At 32.8% G+C, this 26152-nt stretch overlaps 1 long non-coding RNA gene across 1 annotated transcript; it reads right to left on the minus strand.

The window, feature by feature from the left end:
* Positions 1-566: 566 nt before the first annotated feature.
* Positions 567-4587, minus strand: LOC116113011. Its single transcript, XR_004125346.1, has 3 exons — positions 4319-4587; positions 1179-3108; positions 567-1068 (listed from the first exon to the last, which is right to left on the minus strand). It is a non-coding gene; the product is annotated as an uncharacterized LOC116113011 (long non-coding RNA).
* Positions 4588-26152: the final 21565 nt, after the last annotated feature.

The raw sequence follows: 26152 nt of genomic DNA on the forward strand, positions 1-26152 counted from the left end.
ATTTCCTCACGAGGAATACAAATGCCAGTGTGCTGCTACTTAAAAATCTCACTCTGATTTTAACTACTTGAATCTTAATAAGAATTTCTCTTATTTAAACATTTTGATTGTGTTTGAGATAGGGGTGTTAGCAAGATTTGAGTTGAGTTTCACCCTAAACAAGTTTGACTCGGTTTCCCACTAGTTGAGTTTAGTTTCACCCTAAACAAACTTGACTCAGTTTCCCACTAGTTGAGTTCAAGTCGAGTCACGAGTTGAACAAGTCAAAAAATCAAGCTTATGGCTTGACTTGGTAATAGTTGAGCCAACTCAAAACTTGACTCGAGCTCGAGCCAACTCGAGACTTGACTTGAGCTCGAGCCAACTCGATTGGACTCGAGTCACCACAAGCTTAAGACTCGAATTTCCCCATTTAATTTTTCACATACAATTCTTATTTAACACAAATCAGATCTAAATCAACATAAATTTGCATCCACATAAACATAAATCACATCTAAATACAACATAAAAATGCATTCCAGGCAAATTATACAATCCAAAACAAAAAGAAACACAAATTTGTAACAAAATACATAAATCAGCCACAACAAACATAAGAAATTATCAAAATACACATCACACAACTCAAATTTCTGAGCATTATTTTAAAACTTGACCCATTGTGAGACCCAATAAGGTGATCAGGTCATGGATTGACTAGTTGGACCGGTGACGTCAACAATACTTTTATTTATAAAAAATTAAATTAATCCCTAAAATTTTAGTATATTACAAAAATACCCCTAAAATTTTCAAATTAATTCCTAAAATTTTTATTCATTTCAAAAATACCCCAAAAAATTACCAATTAATCCCTAAAATTTTGACATATCTCCTAAACACCCCTAAAAATTACCAATTAATCCTGATAAAATTTGAAATATTACAAAAACCCCCCTAAAACCTGAACCGGACCAAAGAAGCTACCAGGTCCCAATCAGACCGATCCAACCGACAAGTCCAATCCGAGTTTTAAAATAGTGCTTCCGAGATGGGAAGTTGAATCTCCAATGGTTGCTTCTCTATCTGAAATTGAAAACGAAAAAAATTTAATATTAATGTTCAAATGAAATAAGAGTAATTGTAGTACATAAATACATAATTATAATAAATGTACTTGATTCCTTTTTTCACACCATTTAAAATGCGACACGAATCGGCTCCACATAATAGCATTTCCACCGTTTCAGGAGACAACGAATATCGATACGTGCCAAAAACTCTACTACCGGCATTGAGAGTAGACTCTGAAGCCATCATAGTGATATGAATGATTAGTATATCACGAGTCATCTTAGATAAGATAGGGTACTTCAAAGCATTTGTCTTCCACCAATCCAAAGCATTGAAATCATCATAATCACCTTAACAGTTATAACATGCCTCGCTCAGATAAATATCCAACTCAGATTGATTTGGCTCAATAATTTCAATCTCATCCAGAAAATCATCAAATTCATCCCAATCCAAGCATTCTCCTTCCGTAGTCCTCTCAACAATTACTCCAAGTCCAACCCTTTCACTTGTACTTCTATGGGCTACACTAGATGATTGACTATCAACGACATATTCCCCATGTACCTCATACAAGGCATCCTAGACACTTGTAGTATCTGTCTGTGCATCAAAGTAAAAATACATCTTAAGGAAAGAGAACTCAATCACCCTCATTTTTCTCACCTTGTTTTTAATGAATTCATCTTCACTTTCACTCTTTTTATCCAATAAGACTTTGATTCTACATACTTGCTTCAGAATACATTTGATGTTGGATAATTACTCCCTGAGATGATATTGGTCATTGTACTAATAACCTTTAGAATCTCACAGACTTTCTCTACTTTCACCCAATCTTCATCATCTGGAGAATGTTTATAACCCAAATCCTTTCTTTGGATCTTGGAAACAGTTCTTTGAACTTAATTGCAGTTGCTAATATGTCATAGATTGAATTCCACCTTGTTTTACAATCAAGAAAAAGTCTTCAACGGCAAATGCACTTGTTGCACAATCTCTACAAAAACCTTCAGCCTATCCTTCGAAGCATTGATGAATGACATACTCTCATGGGTCTCGTCGATAGTAAGCCTAATCTGCCAAAAACTATCTTGCACCATCAGGTTTAAGATGTGTGCATAACATCTGACATGAAACATTTTATCCCCACAACTGAGCCGCCTTGTCACTACAAAATTTTCCTTCAACACCCTAATTGCAACATCATTGCTAGTACCATTGTCCATTGATATCGTCTTGACCTTGTGTTCAATTTCTCATTCCGTCAAGCACCTGTAAATTGCACCAACAATCTACACACCACCATGTGGAGGAGGAAATCGAACAAAGTTAAGAACATGTTTGTTCAACCTCCAATTATTATCTATCTAGTGCCTTATCAAAACCATATACTCCATCTTTTGGTTGTCAGCATTCCATAAATATGTGGTCAAACTAATCCTCCTAGTACTTTTCATCAATGTCTTCAACTCTTGTTTCTCCATTTCATATGCCTTTGCACAATAATTTTTACAAGTATTGCGCGAAACACTAGACCATTCTAGAATCCCATATGTCATCATGTTGTTCAAACTCTCCTCCTCCACAATGGTAAATGGGTGCTCATGCATAAGCACCCATTATGCAATCAATTCCCACATCTTCATCATGTTAAACTTGACGGTAAGAGCAAGAAGAAAAGATGCTCCAACACTAGAATCGACAAGGAAAAAATTAATATGTTGTTGCCTAATGGAAGCTATTGGCCTCACACTTCTTTTTAGATGTCTTGTAAATCGTGTAGTGCTTCTGGTTGCAGTAATTTGAAGCTTGGATTTACAGTGGATACACTTTGCCTTCTTCGCACCGTTAGAAAAGAACACTTCTTTAAATCCAATCTAAATGGCAGATGTCTTAGCTCTCTTTCTCATATGAAAAGAGATTATCATTCTCATTTTCATTTGGCGGGCTACTAACACTGTTGTGTATTCATTCTTTCATCATCCCAGTTATGGGGAGTTAAATTATCCAATGTCGGCTAGCTAGTGGATGTCGAGAATAGGTCCATACCTGTAAAAAGGAAATAAAACTTGTAAGTGCATGTACAGGATTAAACATCTTCAAAACATCACTTATCAATTATAATTGATATGAATTCTCATCCCACCTAGCATGAATCAAACACTAACATTATATAGTAGATTCAATAAAAGTGCTTATTTTAAACCCAACCATTCAAAATCCAAGTGAATTAAAATGGAGACAAATTTTAAAAGTTAAATATGGGTTAATTAATATCTGGTTAATCATAGGAGGGAAATAAATTTTCATGGAGATTAATTATTTGTGGTGGATCGGATAAGAGAGGCTGCTGTCAACACTTGGATTACTTTGCTGGGTTACAAAGACTTGTATTGCAATTCATTTTATTATTTTACCACTTCTATAAACCATAAGATATAAAATTTATAATCTGACAACCAATAATTTCAGGATTCAACATATAAACTTATTATAATACCTTATCATAAAATCAACATCTTTCATTAGAAATTTGTCGCATCTTTTTATTATTTCAATTATATCATTGTGCACAAATAAGAAAGCAAATTTTCTAATAGTGGCATGGGAAAATCTTTCACTAGCAGAAGATAAAAAAAAAGACAACAAACTGCGTAATTTTGGTAAGACCACCCCTCAATATTCCAACAGTCAAGCCAAACACACCCAATCCAAACAAATGAATATCATATTTCCATGTTACTATAATTTAATTTAAGCAAGAAAAACACACATAATGTTTCCTTAAAGTATGTTTCATTGGCTTGTAAATTAAAGGTCCTATACTTGACCGGAAACTAACACATTTAAAGGGCGTTTGATGTTTTTCTTTATGATGTAAAGAAAAATGATAAATTCAGAGTCAAAATCATGCTGAGTTATGGATTCAACTGTTTGAAACCAACTAGGATTTGTGAGATTGATGAACTAGAATAGAAATACTTGGCCATGTGTTAATCAATTTATCAAACAGGTGGTGGGCAGCAATCAGTTTCAACATTTCCAATTAAAATATACAAAACAACAACTTCTCTTAAGTTCTTAAGATGCAAAATCGATAACCACAGCTTCAACATAACAGATGGCCATGTATCTTCACCAGGAAAAAAATCGCAACCGATGGACAGCAATCTCCCAACCAACACAACAAGCAATAATCCAAGGAAACTACTAAATTACATGGATTTGAAAAAAATAATCTCAATGCGACGGATATAACCTGTTGTAGTTGAAAAACGGAACACTTTTGAAGGGGATTAATCAATGAAACGCAACTTCTTCGCAAAATCTGCCGTCATCGGCGATTGACACGACGAGACGAAGCGACGGCCGACGGAGAATCGAGCTGAGAATCGATAGTGGTCGATTGACAGTGCTGAGTAATTGAGTTTAGAGCTAGGTGTTTAGTTCAATTGAAAATAGGGTTTATGCAATTTGGGAATTGATTTTTACGATTTGGGTTAATTGGGAATTGGTGGTAATTTGTGATTTTTGAAACCTTTAACATGTAAATTTCAGCACACCCATTACTTGTATATATTGCAAAGAAAAACCAATTGAGCCACTAAATAGTAAATACTTGCAAGCCTAGCCGAGCCAAGCTAGGGTACTGCGACCGTTACTGCAAGTATTTCACAAGCCCAAGTAAATAACGAGTCGAGCTAATTCGCGAGCGGTTTGGCTCGACTAACAATCAGTGACAGATTTAGGATTTTTGTTCGAGAGGGATTGGGGCCTCCACGGCTCCGTCATTGTTTACTTTTAAAAAATACCAAACCTTAAGCAAAGAAAATAATACAAAATCAAGAACCTGAGAAAAAAGAATACAATAACACAATACTTTTTTACTTGAATAAATCCATGAAAAGCAAAATTTTGAGCAAATGTGTCAAGTAAACTTTGAGCAAAACCTTCTTTTAATTTTTTTTTTTTTGGGGGGCGGGGAGGGGTTCAAAAGATTATAATATAAATTTTCTTGACTTTGACCAGACATAACCTAAGCTAAATCAACCAAAACTTAAATTAAGTCAATGTTGCGTTGACTTTTAATATGAATTAATAAAAAAACAAGAGAATTTTCTTGATATAACATAGATAATAACTCAAATTTCTTTAATTATTTTGAGTAGCAGAACGGTGAACGTTTGAAATGTTGGAAAGCGGTGGGTGAAAGATGAAAAATAACGTCCTTTAAAATATAGTTAAGGTTTTAATTTGGGAAAACAATTTCATTCTTAGACATAAAATACAAATAAACTCACAAGATCCATGTATTTTTCCCTCAAATTAGAATAAAAAACCTTAAAAAAAAAAAAAAACATGATTCAGTCCTAAAATAAATTAAATTGAAATGAGCAATACACATACCTAAAACTGATAAAACAAAAAACATAGCTAATTGTGACACCTTAAGTAATGAAAGCTTCAACAATTTTAGTTTTCAAAATTTTTTAAGATCGAATAGCATGAGGAAGAGAATGAGAAAATAAAGAATTTTGGGGATAAAATCATAAAAAACAGATAAAGTCGTGGAAAATAAGAGTGGAAAGAGTTTTAAAATTTTAATATGATGTGAGCTTGGAATATATATATTAATAGTAAGTTTTTTATGAGCCTATATATATATATATATATATAATTCTCATTTTTTTTAAATCCAAAGATAGACCTGAATATATATATTAATAACAATTTTGGTGGGTCCATATATTAATAATTTTTTTTTTTTTAATTAAAAGTGGAGGAAACCTCAAAGGGGCTGGATCCGCCCCCGCTAACAATCTTAGTTGGAGATAAAAGATTATAATAAAATGATTCAACAAATGGAGTGCTGACGGTTGAGAAAGCTTAAAGACGTTATAGTCTAATTAAAGAAAAATAAAACAAAAGGGGCTTAAAATAAATTAGACAGAATAATGTGACTTAGTAAAATATATATACACGTAAAACAATTTGGAACTCATTTTAGGGTTATAGAATTATTCCATCTTGACACATTGGATTGACAAGTAGGATTTGTGGTTTAATGAGCCCAATCAAATTGTTACATCTTGATACATTGGGTTTGTATTTATTACTCCATCTACAATTAATAGTTAATAAACATTATTGGACCTGTATTAATAATAATAATAATAATAATAATAATAATAATAATAATAATAATAAGAATAAGAATATATGTGCATTGCATTGACATTCCAAATATGTAACTATTTTGATGTGTTGGATGTGCATTAATAACAAGTATGCATGTGCATTGGATTGCTATTAATAATTGTGGTTTAATGACATATGTCTAGGATTGCTATTAATAATTATATAGGTGTATTGTATAGACACTGCAAACGCTTTTTCGTATTCAATTAATATTTAATTGAGCTGGCATTTGAAAGGTCTAAATAAGGGGTTATAAAAGGGGCGTATGTTCAGTTTTGTATTGTCGCAATATGTTAGTTGATGTCAACAATACGTCAGGTCTTTTGTTAATTGTTTATAGGTCATATTAGTTTGTATCAATAATGTGTATGTTCTTCATGATTTTGTTAATCGATGATTTTTTATTTATTTATCTTTTTGTTGCTGTTTACGGGTCAAAGATTCATGAATTGGCATAGAATAAAGGTAGGATGTCCGATTGACATTGTCAAATGAGTTGTTGTTTTGATTCGTTCTTCTGAACTGTAAGTATATTTTATAACTATTTTAATACGAAATTGTACGTATATCTTCTAACTATTTTAACGGTTATTATTTGATTGAATGATTGTTTTTGTTCCGCCAATCAATTTGAATGATTAATTGTGTTAGTCCTGCCGAACGGTAAGTGTATTCCTTAACAATTTTAATATGAAGATTGATTAACTTTTGTTGATTTTGTTTTTAGGTAACAATTGTTATATGAATGAAAATTGTTCCTTAACAATCTTAACATGAAGATCAATTAAATTTTGTTATGTTTGTTTGTAAGGAAATGTTCATGTACTTTATTAAGATCAAATTAAGAATGATCATATTGTTAGCCGAACTGTGAGTATGTGTCATATCTATATTAGTAAAAACAGTTCATTTGTGTTGAATATGTTTTCTGTAAAAACATTCGTATATTTTAATTTGTTATATGAATGATTAATTGTTTATGTCTTGCTGATGTGCAAGTATATATGTTAAATGAATTAATTTTGGCTGATTCTATTTTCCAATTAATAGGTGTTATTTGAAATAATTCTTATCACTTCTAATATGATAATTCTTTAAATTTGGGTTAAGTAAACCATTTATTTTATCATCACACACATTTCGGTTTCCACTAAACAATCAGTAGTAAATTGACTATAACTTGCTCAATAAAATCCAATTGATGAGAGGATTGAATCTTTAGAAACTAGATAGATAGGGATTTAATTTGATATATTATACGCTTAATTTGGATAACTGTAGCCCTATTGTCGAACCATTCCTTTTATCATCACACACATTTTGACTTTCACTAAACAGTCTATAGTAAATTGACCATGACTTTGCTCAATAAAAATCTAATTGATGAGAGGTTTGAATATTTAGAAACTATAAAGATAGGGCTTTAAATTGATATATTATATGCTTAATTTGGATAACTGTAGCCCTACTGACGAACCATTTCTTTTATCATCACATACATTTTGGTTTCTCATGTTTCTCGATTTCCACTTAATAGTCAATAGTAAATTAGTCATAACTTGCTTAATAAAAATCCAATTGATAAGCGCTTTAAATCTTTGAAAACGAAATAGATGGGGCTTTAATTTGATATATTATACTCTTAATTTGGATAACTATAACCCCACTACCAAATCGTTCCTTTTATCATTATACATATTTCGGTTTCCACTAAATAGTTAGTAGTAAATTGATCATAACTTGCTCAATAAAACTCCAATTGATGAGAGATTTAAATATTTGGAAACTAGATAGACATGGCTTTAATTTGATATATATAAGCTTAATTTGGATAACTGTAGCCCCACTTACGAGCCGTTCTTTTTATCATCATACACATTTTGGTTTTCACTGAATATTAAGTAGTAAATTGACCATAACATGCTCAATAAAACTCTAATTGATGAGAGGTTTGAGTTTTTTAGAAACTAGACAGATAGGGATTTAATTTGATATATTATACACTTAATTTGGATAAATGTAACCCCACATCCGAACCATTCTTTTTATCATCACACACATTTCGGTTTCTCCCGTTTCTTGATTTCCACTGAACAATCAGTAGTAAAGTAGCCATAACTTAATCAAAATCCAATTGATGAGTGGTTTGAATCTTTGGAAACTAGAAAGATAGAGCTTTAATTTGATTTATTATACGATAAATTTGTATAACTATAGACCTACTGCTGAACCATTCATTTTATCATCACACACATAAAACCAATTCAATTTTAATGATGATAAAGGAAAACAATTATTGATATGTAGTTTTAATTATATTTGTTATATCTCTTTTTGTTGATATTTTTTTATGTTACATACATATATCATGAAAACAGGTTGTTCCTGAATATAACCAATTTTATTTGTATCACAAATATCATCTGATGTTTGTTGCCGAACCATATAGCTTTAGTAAACCATTTGTAGTATACTGAACCATTATTATTATCCTTAAAGGAAAACAAATATTGATATGTAGTTTTAATTGTAATTGTTCTATCTCCTGTTGTTGATATTTTTTATGTTATATACATATATCATGAAAAGAGATTGTTGCTAAATATAGCTAATTTCATTTATTTAACAAATATTAACTGATGTTGGATGCCAAACCATGTAGCTTTAGTAAACCATTCATTTTATCATTACACACATTTAGGTTTTCACTAAACAATCAGTAGTAAATTAACCATAACTTACCCAATAAAAATCCAATTGATGAGAGGTTTGAATTTGTAGAAACTAGACAGACAGGACTTTAATTTGATATATTATACACTTAATTTGGATATCTATAGCCCCACTACCAAATCATTTCTTTTATTATCACACACATTTCGGTTTTCATTGAACATTCAATAGTAAATTGACCATAACTTTCTCAATAAAAATCTAATTGATGAGAGTTTTGAATATTTAGAAACTAGACAGATAGAGCTTTAATTTAATATATTTTACACTTAATTTGGATAACTGTAACCCCACTGCTGAACCATTCCTTTTATCATCATGCACATTTTGGTTTCCACTGAATAGTAAGTAGTAAATTGACCATAACGTGCTCAATAAAACTCCAATTGATGAGAGGTTTAATTTTTTAGAAACTGGATAGATAGGGCGTTAATTTGATTTATTGTACACTTAATTTGGGTAAATATAACCCCACATCCGAACTGTTCCTTTTATCATCACACACATTTTGATTTCTCCTGTTTCTTGATTTCCATTGAACATTCAGTAGTAAATTGGCTATAACTTACTCAATCAAAATCTAATTGATGAGCGGTTTGAATATTTGGAAACTAGAAAGATAGAGCTTTAATTTGATTTGTTATACGATAAATTTGGATAACTATAGACCTACTGTTGGACCATTCATTTTATCATCACACACATAAAACCAATTCAATTTTAGTGATGATAAAGGAAACAAATATTGATATGTAGTTTTAATTATATTTTTTCTATCTCTTTTTGTTGATATTTTTTTATGTTACATACATATATCATGAAAACAGGTTGTTGCTAAATATAATCAATTTTAGTTATATCACAAATATCATCTGATGTTCGTTGCTGAACCATGTAGCTTTAATAAACCATTTGTAATATACCGAACCATTATTATTATCCTTAAAAGAAAACAAATATTGATATGTAGTTTTAATTGTAATTGTTCTATCTCTTTTTGTTGATATTTTTTATATTACATACATATATCATGAAAAGAGGTTGTTGCTGAATATAACTAATTTCATTTATTTAACAAATATCAACTAATGTTTGATGCCGAACGATGTAGCTTTAGTAAACCATTCATTTTATCATTACACACATTTAAGTTTTCACTAAATAATCAGTAGTAAATTGACCATAACTTACCCAATAAAAATTCAATTGATGAGAGGTTTGAATTTGTAGAACTAGATAGACAGGACTTTAATTTGATATATTATACACTTAATTTGGATATCTGTAGCCCCACTACCAAATCATTCCTTTTATTATCACACACATTTCGGTTTTCACTGAACATTTAATAGTAAATTGACCATAACTTTCTCAATAAAAATCTAACTGATGAGAGTTTTGAATCTTCAGAAACTAGGTAGACAGGGATTTAATTTGATATATTATATGCTTAATTTGGATAATTGTAGCCTTACTGTCGAACCATTCATTTTATCACCACACACATTTTGGTTTTCCCTGTTTCTCAATTTCTACTGAACAGTCAGTAGTAAATTACCATAACTTGCTCAATAAAAATCCAATTGATAAGCATTTTGAATCTTCGGAAACTAGAAAGATATGGATTTAATTTGATATATTATATGATGAATTTGGATAACTATAGATCGGCTGCCGAACCATTCATTTTGTCATCACACACATAAAACAAATTCAATTTTAGTGATGACAAAGGAAAATAAATATTTATATGTAATTTTAATTGAATTTGTTCTATCTCTTTTTGTTGATTTTTGGATTAATTTTGTTGTTAGTTTGTGGGTTTTAAAATTATAGTCTTTCTTTAGGATGCTATCATCAAATGCTTTTTTTGCTATATGTGGTGGTCAATTCTAATTGCAGTAAATGGATTTGTGTCACAAGACCTTTTTCTTCATGACTTCTTCAATGCTTCAATTAAGTTGCCTTCAGATTATACTGTTGGAGTTGTTATTGCTTTCTATGTGAGTTATCTTCTCAACATCCTTAATTTTTTTTATTTCTAAAATAATAATAATAAAAATAATTCATTTTCTCTTCTCAACAATCAAAATCAGTTTTTTCCTTTAGCTCTACAAGTCTCTTACTTAAAAGTTCACATTTTTTAGCGAGGTTGTTTTTTTTTTTTTTTTCTGATTGATTTATAGACTTATCAATAATACCCAATGAGTTATTCTACAATTTGTCTTTTATATTTTCTTGACAAAGTTTTAAACTTTGGTTGCAAATGTCAAACGATGACATATTTGAGAAGAATCATGATAATATAGACTTTGAGTTAAATTTGTGGATATTTTATTTATTGATTTTTTAATTATCAATTAATATAAAATGAACTTTAATACAAAAACTATATATTTAAAATACAAAAAAACTAATAATAATGTAAAAAAATATAATAAACATAGCTGTAAAATAAAACTAAAAGGCTGGTTATGGGAAGTAATAAAAAGGTTGGCGCCGCCGCCCCGCCAACAACGCGGNACGTCGTTCAACACTATGATAGCCTTATCGTATTATCTATGCACTTACTTCAGAATAATACTAAGGCTACGAACGTTTCTAGAATGACCACCATATAAGCTCATAGGGTTCTCACTATCAAGATTTGAAACACTTGATACCCTCGTCACGGTTCTACATTCTAAGGACATATATCAATACATACAATAATGATTTACGCGATATAGAATAAAATGTTTTTTTATTGATCAATGAACATTATTACAAAGAGTCAATTCTACAATAATTGATTGGCTCTAGGGCACCCACTCTAACATCTCATACTTATTTTTTAGGTATGACCACTTAGGTTCATTGTAACCTAGTTGTGTGCCCAATATTGTATTCCGATATATTTCGTCATAACTCTTTATGATCAAAACTCCTACCGATCATGGTAGGCATTTAGCAGTGCTCCATAACCCTAAAGCCACAATGAAGTTATACTCCAATGAACCTATCCGATCGTATGTACCATGTAATAAAATCCCTCCATCATCTAATCCCGATTAAGAATAGTTCATGGTATGTCAAAACCCTTAACTTAATCTTTAATCAAATCGTCAATCAATACAGTGAAACGTGTTATCATGAAACTACTTTTCATATGACATCTTTATATACTCTGGGCAAAGATTTGCTTTTTCCAATGTTTATTGACATTCGACTAGGAACTCTACATCAAACTATTTTGAGTCAACGGATTCCGTCTTGACCATCACTTGTTCTCGTTCATGAATAACATATGACCAAATGGGCTTCTTGCATAAAACATAACTAGTCTCGTGCTTATACACCATATGAACCATACGCATCCTATGTCAAATCCAATCGTGATATATCAAGTCTAAGGATATGTAGTACACTATTACGATCTACGATGTAGTCCATGTGATTCATCATAATTCGTCATATTTGATAAACAATTCACTAATCGTTTATCTATGCTAATGCCCTAGTGTCATAACTCTATTATCCCGTGATATTCAATGGAGATATTCAGCATGCCTACTATGCAATGTTATTGCCCAATTAACATTACTTACGTAAGGAATGTTTCGATAATTTAATCTTCTAAAGATCCACATCATCCAAACATTATATATATATGTTGTATAAACGAAGCAGTAAACAAACATGTGAAAAATAAGAACTCTTTCTTTTATTAGTAGGAAATATTTACAAGAAATAGTATCTTGGAACTAAAACACAATTGGTTCCTAGGGTATACACTAACATTTATCTTTCTAACTAATAAGAAAAAGGGGGAGAAGAATATTAAGATGATTGAGTTGATATTGAGAAGATTTGGAAAAGAATATTGAGATGATTGAATTGATATTGAGATGAGTTGGAGATTTTGTTGTTGAATATATTCATTGAAGTGTTTATAATGAAGTGTTAATTGTGTTGAATGATATTGTATTGAGAAAGCAATTTTGTGCTTATTGTATTTTATGTATAGAATGCTTGTTGTGAGGGGGGCTTTTGCTCAAATTTGTATGACTTTTTGGTTGAAAAATGGTTAAAATGATATGCTTGTTGAAAGGGGGAGAGTTTTTCATTTTTCTTAATGATTATGGAACTCAATTTTGCTTAGTTTTATCATCAATAAAAAAAAAGGAGAGATTGTTGAGCCCTCATATCTTTTGATGTGCCAAAACTAATCAAAAAGAGTGATTGATGAACTAACAATGTGCAAAGGTATGACATAAGTCATAACCAAAACAAAAATACAAATTTTCCAAATGGAAACATCGTCCATGCAGATGGAACGCCCCTTCCACTCAATTTTTCAACAAAATAATCTCTAGTCAAGCCGTCCCATTTTGGAATGACATTGTTCCTCATCTTCGTTCACAATTTTGTCCAAAATGAAGCAAAAATCCATTCGAGCAAAAACTCAAGTCAGAAATGGAATGACCACACTGAACGACCATTCCAGAAAGCCATTCAAGACATCTCAAGACTTATCTAAAAAAGGCTCACACACATTCTCGAGTTGGACATCATTTGCGATGTAAGAAGGAATGACCAAGAAGATCAACTATCCTTTCAACGTGTTCTACATGAACGATGTTGTTCCATCAACTTGTTCATAGCTCTAGAATCTTGACACTTTTTTTTACGATCTGAAGAGGAACACCTGTTCCATAGGAGGAATGTTTGTTCCAAGCTGAAGTCAAGATTTTGGACTTAGAATTTTTCGAGCTCAAGTCAAGGTTGTGGAAACTTTAAGTCAAACAAGAATGACCTCGACAAACACCCGTTCCCAGAATTCCTCAGGTCGTTCCAAGAAGGAACAACACCATTTTAGAAAGTCGTTCAAGGTTATGAAATTTTTGGATATCAAGAGATCCAAGATGGAACGCCCGTTCGCAATAGGGGAATGCCTATTGGCGTTAGGAGAACGACCATTCCATGTAGGGGAACAATCAATCCAAACCCTAGATTTTAAAGACTACTGACCGTTGGTGTCAGGAACGTCCGTTCTCGATGTTGGAATGCCTATTCTTATAGGTTCTACAGTTTTGCAGAAGTGCATTTAATGCAGCAACGACTCAAATTTACTTAAACTTTAAAAGGGCGATTTATTTCAAGAGGGAGAGAGAGAGAGAACAATGCATTTCACACTTGATCAAAAATCAATCTCTCATTTGTACTTGTAAAACCCTATTTAGCAAACTATTCCTAGAGGGGGTGAATTAGAATCTATAAAATTAATTACGGAATAAAAAACTTTCACCAACCACACACATTAAGAACTTAAAACAACAACAATGATAAGCAACAAATGAGTACGATTATGAATAATGAAGATAAACAATGTAAAGCAATAAATGAGAGAGAGTAATAAATATGAGCAATGAATGAGTTCAAATGATAATGATATTCAAGTAAATATGCAAGGAATAATAAATGAGTTGAGAGAGAAGAAATGCTCATAGATTTATAGTGGTTCGGAGCTATATCTACAAGCCTCCTGCATCCACTTCTTCAAGGCAACCTCCTTGAAGTTTCACTAGATTCAGATTTCGCCCTTTACATTAGTTTGACAGGAATTCTCCTCTTACAATTAGGGGTGGAATAAAATAATTGAAAACTGGACTGAACCGAAACCAAACTGAAAAATAAGTTTTTTTTTTTTAACCGGTTTGGTTTGGTTTCAGTTTGAAAAATTCCCTAACTGGTTTTCCTATCGGTTCAAAGAATTCAAAAAACCAGTTTTCAAAACCGGTTTTTATTAAAAATTAAAATTATAAAGTATGAGTAATTTCAACCTAAACCCTAACTTTCAAATTTCAATTTTATATCTACCTCTCTTTTAACTCCTTCTACCGACTGCCTTGTTTTCTTCCTTTCGGCTTTCACAACCAGTAAGGCAGTAACCATCGTTACCCACCAGTCTGTCGAAGTCAGCGGCGATCTTCACTCCTTCAGTCTTTATGTCGTCTGCGATTTGTTGATTCAGGAAGGTAAACATCTCTCTTTTGATTTGTCTCTTTAGGATTCAGTACAAAAAGGTAAGAAAATACCAGAAAGAATACCGTGACGATCAGAGAATTATCAGTTGGATTATACTTGTCTTGGAAGAGATCAGGAAAGCTCTCAATGACAACTGAAGCAGCAACACAAACAAGTGGGTATATTGGATAAAGGAACCTAGAATTATGCTGCAAGATAGAGAAAAAAAAGTTGCATAGAAATGAAGTGTGTAGAGTTGTTGTGTGCAATTGCTTGTTTTTGTGAAGAAGAAAAGGAAACGACTTTGGAAATGGTTCAAATAAATGTACAGGAAAAGCAATGAATGGCAAAACTTGTAAATATAACATCAAGAAATGGTTTTTTATTATGATGACATGATGTAAATAAGAAAAGCAGGCATGAAAAGACATATACTTTTTAGTTTGCAAGCTTTTAAGTAAAAGATTGCCCAGATTGTCATTAGCGCAAGGAGCAATTGAGGAAGAGAGTAGGAAATTTGAGTATCAAACTGGTTTAAAACTGGTTAACCGGTTAACCAAATCGAATTTTTGGTCCGAGTAGAAATTGGTTTAAGTGGAAAATCGGTTCGGTTTTCCACTTAAACCAGAATCCGGTTGGTTCAAGTATAGAGTGAACTAGTTTGGTTAACTGGTTTTTTCCACCCCTACTTACAATAGTTTGATCAGATTTCGCCTCTAGATTTATAAGATTTCGTCCACAATATGTTTGAATAAAATCTTGTCAATGATTGCCTCTTAGACTAGGCTTAAACACACAATAAGAACAATACTCTCAAAGGTTTTCAAATGAGTACAAAAGAGTGATGATTGATTTGGATTTTTAGCTTAAGGGATTATGTGAGAATGTTTTTTATAAAACTTTTGCTCCTTTGATATTCTCTTTGTCTTTCTTTGCAATAAAACGCTATATTTATTACTTGTCTATTCCCTTTGAAGTAAAGAGTCATTGTTGCATTTAATGCAACTCTAGAAAGCTGCAGAACCCAGAGGAACGGATATTCCACCATCACAAATGATCGTTCCCAACATAAAGGTTACTTTCATACAACTTTAGGGTTTCTAGAATGATTGTTCCACCAACGCGAACGATCGCTCCGTCATTGCTAATGGTCATTCCACCACGGGGAACGGTCAGTCCATTGGCTCCTTAAAAATCCATACAATTCCAGAAGCATGCATGACTTCTCGGAACGATGGCATTCTGGAACGATCTTTGAGTGGGAATGATCATTCCACCATCAGGAACGGTTGTTCCACTTCAAACACATGAACTTCAACTTGATCTTCAAGGCTTGACTTTTGAGATTTGTCAAAGGCGCGAAATCATTTGAATTCTGAGTACTTTGACTTTTGATTTGATTGGAATGGGCATGCAACTTAGTCGTGCCGTTTTGAGCAACTTAGTTGTGCCGTTTTGAGCAACTTGACTTCATTTTGGGTTGAACAGTGCACGATCATATGGAACGTGGTCGTATAGAGAGAGGAACGTGCATTTGGGCAATTCTATGAAACTGGGAACGGTCATTCCTTCGTCCTGCACAATCATACTGTAACACCCACATCAAGATACATAATTTTATTTATGCCCTAATACCCTTAGTTGGATTTCTTTGAAGTTACCTTAGACAAATGTGAAAATTCCTTAAAACTTCATTAGGGGTAAAATGGTCTTTTCACTCATAATTAGTTGAAAAAGTGGGAAGTGAAAGGAAGCAAAATAATGTGAAGAAGATAATAAAAATGAGGGTATTTTAGTAATTGACTAAAGGATATAGATGGAATTTCATAGAAAGTGCAAGGGCAAAATGACTTAGTCGTGCCGTTTCGAGCAACTTGACTTCATTTTGGGCTGAAGAGTGCACGATCATATGGAACGTGGTCATATAGAGAGGAATGTTCATTTGGTCAATTCTATGAAACTGGGAACGGTCATTCCTTCGTCCTGCACGGTCATACTGTAACACCCACATCAAGGTACATAATTTTATTTATGCCCTAATACCCTCAGTTGAATTTCTTTGAAGTTACCTTAGATAAATGTGAAGAAAATTCCTTAAAACTTCATTAGGGGTAAATGGTCTTTTCACTCATAATTAGTTGAAAAAGTGGGAAGTGAAAGGAAGCAAAATAATGTGAAGAAGATAATAAAAATGAGGGTATTTTGATAATTGACTAAAGGATATAGATGGAATTTCATAGAAAGTGCAAGGGCAAAATAGGAATATATATATTTGTTTAGTTATAAGGTTGCAATAACCTAAACCCTAGCCATTCTAACCCTTATTCACGCCACCCTTCACCCCATTTTCTCTCCATTTTCTTCACTAAATTTCAAAGGAAAATCATAGAATTTGACTTGGATTTTTATAGATTTTCAATCCTAAAGCATCCAAAGATAAGATTCTAGCAAAAGGAGTGTGATTAAACTTTAAAGCTTTAAATTCTTATGGTTTTTATATGATCTAGGTCCAAGAGGAAGAGACTTTTAGCAAAAGGAAGTTATATCACACATTCAAGGTAAGTAAACCTCATTTTAGCCTTGATTTGAGCAAGATTTGTGTTGAATGAATTTTTGCATGTTTGTATATGATGGTATGAGAGAATTATTGGCTGTTTTTTATGTTTAATGATGCATAATTTCTAGCCATGGAAAGTAGTGTATGAGTATGTGATGATTTGGTGAAATTATGGAAGAATTAGTGTTGGAAATTTTGAAGTATTGAGAATTGTTGAAAATGGCCAGGTTTGATGCTATAATTAGTGAGTTTTTGCTCAAATTTTGGTAGATTTAGAGAGATGTGGAAGTGTAGCCAACATGGTAGATGCAAGTGCTTGTGAAGCGTTTGATGAAAATCCGAAGAGAAAATACATGCATAAGTTGGCTAAACCCTATTGAAGAAAGGGTTAGAGAAAGGCAAGAATTGAAGTAGGAAGATTATGTTGGGCTTAACCAAGTGTAAATGTTAGTATTCAAGGGTGCATATTGTTATGCCAAAATTTAGAATATCATTTGGTCATGTTAGTTCCATGAGAGAAATGGCCCTTAGTGTTTGGTTCTAGTCACTTGAACATTTACTACTTTTTGAATAGCACGTGAAAGTGTTAGAAAGGAATTGCAAGTTAAAGTGTTACTTTGATATGGCAATTGTGATAGTAGAGAATGGTAGAATATGTCATGACATACCATTATGCCATAATGAATTTTCAAGTTTGTATATGTGAACTTGGAAAGCATATTAAAGAATGGGCTTGATCATGCATATATTGTGCACATGATATATATATAGCCTTGATTTAGTAAATGAGAATATGAAAGAATATGTTAGCAAAGAATGAGAAAAAGAAAGAAAAGAGAATGGCTTGTAGTTTTCTTTTAAGCTAACATGAAAGTATGTATATTTTCTCATTTACTAAAGAATGCAAGTGTAGAATTTCCATAGCTTGGAAATTCATGTTGAAATGTGTATAGTATCTCTTTCTATTCTCTTTCTATAGCATGCTATGTTATAAGGTTGTTGCGATAGGGAACCCGTGAGTGCAGAGATGCCCACATGCATGCCGCCATCAGTGAGCGGCATCAACAGAGAGATACAGTATTTGTACAGTCTGTCAGTAGTGTATGTGATTGAGGACTGTACCCAGCAGAGCATACCTACATACACGCCGCCATTAGTAAGCAGCCACAGCAGAGAGATACAACATTTGTACAGTCCGTCAGTAGTGCATATAGATGAGGACTGTACCCACTCACATGGCCAGGGTTTCAAATCCATGCATCAACCTAGTTCGATCGGCAAACCAGAATAGAAGAAAGAAAAGAAAGAGAAATAGAGAAGAAAAGAAAGAGATACAACATAAGAGACAGATAACAGAAAAGAAAAGAAAGTTCTTTTCTCAGGAAAGTTTATTATTCTGCATATTTATTATGCTACTTACATGATTCAGTATTTCTTATGTACTCAACGATATACAGTTTTATTTATTGTCTTTGCACATTGATAAGTAGAAAATCAGAGTATCAGAAAAGAATGAAGAATATTATCAAAGATTAAAGTGAGAAAAGGAAAATCAGAACATGAGTAATTGAGGAAAAAAAGTAGTGCAATTTGGTTTACTTACTAAGCAATTAGTGCTCACTCCGTTATTGTATTGTTTTGCAGGTACTTGATGATTTACGATCGGGTGGAACGTCAAGAAGTGAAGGAGTTTGGCGGCATTGTCCAAGACTACCTTGTACCTATTAAAGTATATCAGTATTTTGTGTATATATTTATATGAAGTAAAATTAGAATTTTCGGATTTTATATTATATACCTCTATGTATATATATGTTTACAAAGTTATTTAGTGGATTTTATCATATATTTCTTAAAAAAATTACTAGCTAGAGAGTATATTACACATACCAACTGAGAAAATTGCATTTTGTTTTTGGTTATGAATTCTTATCATACCTTTGCATGTTTGTTAAATATTAATCAACTTTTTGGTTAGTTTTGGTACATCAAAACACATGAGGGCTCAATAGTACTAAACTAATATCTTTATAGAGAAACTTTGAAACCATTGTGTATTAGCCTTAGAGGCAATCATTTACAAAACTTTTTATCACATATCTTTGGGTGAAATCTTGTAAATCTAGAGACGAAATCCTGTCAAACTATTTTAGAGGTGAAATCTTGTGAAAACTATTGTATTAGCAAAATCTAATTCTAATGGAACTTCAAGGAGGTTGCCTTGAAGAAGTGGATGTAGGAGGCTTGTGATCAAAGCTCCGAACCACTATAAAATCTCTGAGCATTTCTTTTCTCTCTCTCATTTATTATTTGTTACTAACTAGCTCATTTATTACTTATCATTGAAGTTGTTTATTGTTCATGTCTTGGGTAGTTGGAGGTTTTTATTATTCCACATTAATTTCCCCCTTCCTTTTAGGAGCATTTGCCATCTTAGGGTATTACACTCAACAAACATGAAGATATGAGAGCTAAAAGCTTGAAAAGTTGAAAGGCTAAGGTAGCTTGAAGTTGAAGAATATATGAGATGTCAAACATCTCAAAATCTCTTATAAGTAGTTATTCAGTGTTAGCATTGTTATGTTTGGAGTCTAGTTCAAACTTAATTTAAGAAGAAGTCGTATATTTATTATTGTATTAACCATGGTTTGAATTTGGTTTTATTTTGAGATTTGCTAAGCATGCTTTAAATATTGAAATTGGAGAAGAATTATAAAATGAACCACGATCACATTTTAAACAATAAAACATTAGAATTAGGAATACATTGTCCAGATATATGAATGATTAGATCTTGATAAGTTCTCAGTATGCTTAGTAAATCTAGGGCATAAAGTCGAAAACCTCAAACCTGAGGTATAANACACATTTCTTTTATTTTTATTTTTTCTTTTTCTTTCTAATAGACCAAATCGACCATTGATATTGATGTAGATGTTGAACTCTTGAAGAAAGCTTTCAGCCTGTTTTACTGTCATGATTTATATGCATGGTTTAGAAGTTGTATTTACCATTTTTGGGTATGGTTATATAAAAAAAAAAAAATAATCAACAAGTAATGTGACTTAAATTCAAATTCTATATCAATACGTATAAATCCTTCACTACTAAATTGAATTTTGAATTGGGATTGTTATTGTATTCTAAATCATAGAAAATTAGATGCTTGTGAGATATAATAATATTCTATGTGAGTTGAATTATGACCCTTTTGAAACAGTCATAGTATGATCATCGTGCTCTCGATGGTTGTCCCCGAATTTCATTATCTATAGTCATAACTTTTTGTGCCAATTTATCCTAACACATTACTAATAAGTCTTTTAGCGTTGATCAACTTATTAATAGATTGGTAGGAGTATTATTCTGATAGATAACTCTTTATATTTTTCATTAAATATCTGAATTCGATAATTTACTTTCATGTACTTGAATGATTGGTCTCAACTCAAGAGGAAGAACTAGTAATAGACATAAAACCATATGTCCAGGTTTTATTAAGTTCTTGATGTTATTTGTATTTCTTTTTTTAGAAGAAGCTAAAACAATATCTTTACTTTAAGAGATTACAATCGAATGAATTGTTCACAAACGTTAAGATCCATTGAAGGTATCTGTTTTAATTTAATTCCTAAATCTTTTGGTTTTCAAATTTGCTTGGTGAGTAGCATTTCATCTACGTTTCTATTTGCAACATTGCTTCTTCAAAAGAACAAATTGTAATTGATGGTAGCCAATCACCTATTTATATACAACCTTTGTTTAGAATTAGCGTCATCGTTGTCATTTGTAAACTTGTATATGATATTAATGTTAGCATCTTCATGTTANCACCAAATGAGGCCTAATTCACGTTCAGAGGCTTGACCTAGAGTATTTAGAAATTATGTTAGGAATCTTTCCATAAGCTTTCAGAAGACTTTTTCACTGACAGTGGGTTGGGGTGTTACATAAGTTTTATGTAAGACTAAAAGATGATTTATGAAATCACTTCCTCGATTAAGTTCCTTAACTAATTACTTCCGCACCCGGATAATGATAGAATTTGTATGCTTTTATGATTAATCCAGCACAAGCCCAACACCATGTGACACCCAATTCATGTTCGAAGGCTTGACCCAAAGAATTTAGAAAATATGCTAGGAATCTTTTCAGAAGGTTTAGAAAATTCTCACTTAAAACTCTTAATAAAAGATAAACACCAAGGTAGCGATAGAGTTTGTATGCTTTTATGGTTAATCCTCGCCATCCATCTTATAATATATGTAATGATATGGATTGTCAGATCTTCTAAGTAAGCATTGGGACAGAGGCAAAGTCTATATGCTTTTATGATTAATCTTGACCAATCTTGACACCATATGACGCCCAATTCATGTTCAATCTTGACTTAAACTTGACCTAGAGTATCTACAAAATAGGTTGGGAATCTTTCTAGAAGCTTTCATAATACAATTATCACTCAATAGAAAATATGTTGGGAATCTTTCTAGAAGCTTTCATAATACAATTATAACTCAAACTCTTAGATAGTGATAAGCACCAATTATGATAGAGTTTGTATGCTTTTATGATTAATTATAACCATCATCTTATTAGATATGTATGGATTTGGATCGTCAGTTTTCCTAGATAAGCACTAAGATAAAAATAAAATTTGTATGCTCTTATGATTAATTGTGGCCAAGCTTAACCAACCATATGAGGCCCAATTCATGTTCAAAGGCTTGACTTCGATTTTGACCCAGAGTATCCAGAGAATATGATAGGAATCTTTTTAGAAGCTTTCATATGACTCTTTCGCTCAAAACTCTTAGATAGCGATAAATACTAGGATATGATAGAATTTGTATACTTTTATGATTAATCCTAGCTATTTATCTTATTGGATATGTATGGTGTTGATGCAAAAAATCTATTGTTACAGAAATAGGGTTTGATCCCGTGAGGTTGAGGCCACTGACAATCCGCTAGACCTAGACCATGAAAAGACAAGCGTGAAGCTTACGGAAAACACAGGGGTGGTGTTTGGCGTAGGCACTCTGACGCTAAAGTCAACAAGGCTGAAAGAGATGATTTAATGAGATTTAGGGAAAGAAAGATTACCAAGAGTCTTGTCGAAGGCCAGGACCCGAGCAAAGGTGTAGAATTCTCGGGAGCAAGAATTTAGGAGTAAAGAGGTGATTTTTTTAGTAGTCGAGATTGAATATTGGAGATTCCCCCCTTATGAGAAGGTAGGCCTCTGTTTTTATAGTGAACCTAGAGGGTTGAAATCCTAGTAGGACATTGAGTCCTACTTTAGGAGATAATCCCTATTAGGAAAGAAAGATATTTCTTGTCCTTATCAGATTGGGTTTATTAGTTTCAGTAAGATTCAAGATTTTAGCAGAAAAGGAAATAAAATGGTATGGACTATTGTAGGCTAATGGGTCGGAACCCAATTTTAGCTTAACTTGTAGGATAGCCCAACTCATAGAGTGCGCAGTTAACACAGTGAATTTAAGCGTAGGCCCAACCAGAATTGGGTTAAGGCCTTGGGCCGTGACATGTTCATTTTATTATTGGACCTCGTCAGGCCCAAGACGATTTTTTGCCCATACATATGGTTTTGGATTGTCAGATCTCCTAGATATGCAACAGGATAGGGGTAGAGTTTGCATGTGCATGCTTTTATTATTAATCCTGACATCCATCTTATTGGATATGTTTGGATTTGAATCGTCAGATCTCCTGGTAAACATGTATAAATAGCTGGCTAATTCATTTGATGTATTCAATTCAAAGCCTTATATTCTTTTAAGTGCAATAACAATACAAGATTTTTCTCGTCATCTTAGCTTTCTATGTTCTTATTGTTCCTTGGAATGTTGGTGTGTTTATTTTTAGGCCTAGTTAGTGTCAAACTTCATCAGTGTTGGCATGAGCTGTCTATGTGTTGTAAATATAGGAACACATATGGTTAGGTAACAGATCTTGTATATTAAATATAAGAATATTTAGTTTCCTTAGAATAGGATTGTTTCCTACTTTCACAATGTTAGTGTATCTATAAATTGCCTCCAACTTAGAGGAGAAAATATACATAGAATTATTTAGAGACTCCATTGTTTAACATGGTATCAGAGCAATTCTAATCCTAGGAAATCTGCTCAACACGAATCAAATTTTGTATTCCGTAGCCCAAACCCGAAAACCACCATTACAATCATTTCTTTCCCATCTAAAACTAATTGGTTGAAACCAAACAATCCATTATCCCCACTACCCCACATAACCCAACACCACCAATTATTATCCACCAAGACAATTTTGTGTTTCCTACCAGTATCATACTGGATGAAACCAATTACCCATTATCGTCTCAACTTATAAAGATGCGTATTGGCGCTCGCAACAAAGCTGGATATCTCACCGGAGAAACAAAAAAGCCAGCACCTGAAGATCCCAATTTCGGAACATGGATTACCGAAAATCACAGAGTAAAAAGCTGGTTTATTGACTCAATGAGTCCACTACTGATGCAGCGATTTATCCATCTTTCCACGACCAAGGAAATATGGGATGCTATGTCAAAAACCTTCTATGATGGATCGGATGAAGCCCGTCTCTTCGAATTAAATCAGAAATCTTTTTCTACCACACAAGATGGTAGATCATTGTCAACTTATTATAACGAACTTGTTGCTATTTTCCAAGAAATTGATCATAAGACTACCTCTCAAGAAGGAACGGTTAAAGGAGTGGTCCAATTACGTTCCGCGATGTCTACGCTTTGCATTCATATTTTTTTTTAGTGGACTCAATTCTGAATTTGATCAAGTTCGTGGAGAAATCTTACGAAAAGACCCAAAACTTGATTTGGAGAACACATATGCATATGTGAGGAGATACTATCAACAATGACAGACAATGGGCAAATCTCACCCAATCTCTAAGAACTCGGCTATGTTGGTCAACCAAACTCAGAAAGGATCATCAAAGAATCGAAATAATCAATCAACTGGAAGGTCTAACAACCTTGTATTTAATCATTGTGGTGAAACAGACCATTCTAAATAGCGATGTTATGAAATCATTGGCTATCCTGAGTGGTGGGACTTCTCAAAAAACCAAGAAGATTATAGGGAAAGCTATGATGACATCTACGTAGGAAACTCAATCAAAATAAGAAGACAAATTGCAGCCTATAGCAAATGTTGCTCACTCAGATATTGTTGGTAAGACAAATGTCTTCTCTACCATTTCTAAGAATAATACTTGGATTATTGATACAGGTGCATCCGATCACATGACTAGGGACTCTGGTCAGTTACAATCCATTTGTCCATCTTCCAAATCTGTTATATCTACAACTAATGGCAGTACCTCTCCTATTACTGGAGAAGGATCTGTACTATGATCGAGTGCTCTCACATTGAATACAATCCTTGTTGCTCCCTCCCTTGAATATAACATGTCATATGTTAGTCAAATCACCTCTACTCTTGGTTGCACTGTAACTTTTTGGCCTTCTTTTTGTGTCTTTTAGGACATTTTGACTCGGAAGATTCTTGGTTATGGTGTTAAACGGGACAAACTCTATTACTTGGATTTAACAGAGAATGAGGGACATAAATTCAGTCAGGCATACCAAACTATTAGTGAAGAAAAAGCTCGAGCAACCATTTGGTTATGGCACCGAAGATTGGGACATCTTTCTTTTGGATATCTTAAAAAATTACAACCACACTTGTTTTCAAATATGAATGATTCAGACTTTTTTATTGTAATATCTGTGAACTAGCCAAAAGCCATCGTATTCCTTATTTACCAAGTTTGAATAAAAATTCGGAACCTTTTGCGGTTATACACTCGGATGTTTGGGGTCCTGCAAAAATTCATTCTATTTCTAACGCTCTTTATTTTATTACATTTATTGATCAATGTACTAGAATGACTTGGATGTCTCTACTTCACAAAAAAAGTGTTGTTTGTACAACATTTCAGGAATTTCATAATATGGTGAGCACTCAATATCAAAAGCAGATTCGGGTTTGGCAATCTAATAATGCGATGGAATTCGTAGATACATCCCTCGGAAAGTTTCTAAGCCAATGTGGGATTTGACATCAGACTTCTTGCACCTATACCCCGCAATAAAATGGCTTGGCGGAGAGGAAGAATAGACATATAATGGAGGTGGTTTGTGCCTCCCTGTTTGGCACGAACATCCCTCGGTTCTATTGGGGAGAAGCTTTGAAATCTGTTGTCTACCTAATCAATCAAACACCTTCCCGAGTGATAGAGTTTAAAACTCCTCAACAAAAAATGCAATCCCTATTTTCAGTTCCTCATCTCCAGAATCTTGAACCAAGAGTCTTTGGTTGCACGATATATGTTCACATTCTTAAGACTTTGCAAAATAAACTTGATCCATGTGCCAAATGTTGCGTCTTTGGTGGCTATTCTGATTTGTAGAAAAGATATAAGTGCTATGATCCTCAAACCCAGAAATTACATGTGACCTTGGACGCCTCTTTTCGTGAATCAGAACCTTATTATTCAGGGGGAGTCTCTATACCTTCTCGTCAGGTGGAGAACTCTAGTAAAGAGAATATG

The sequence above is a fragment of the Pistacia vera genome, unplaced genomic scaffold (genome assembly GCF_008641045.1).
Source record: "Pistacia vera cultivar Batoury unplaced genomic scaffold, PisVer_v2 Contig673, whole genome shotgun sequence".
NCBI lineage: Eukaryota > Viridiplantae > Streptophyta > Magnoliopsida > Sapindales > Anacardiaceae > Pistacia > Pistacia vera.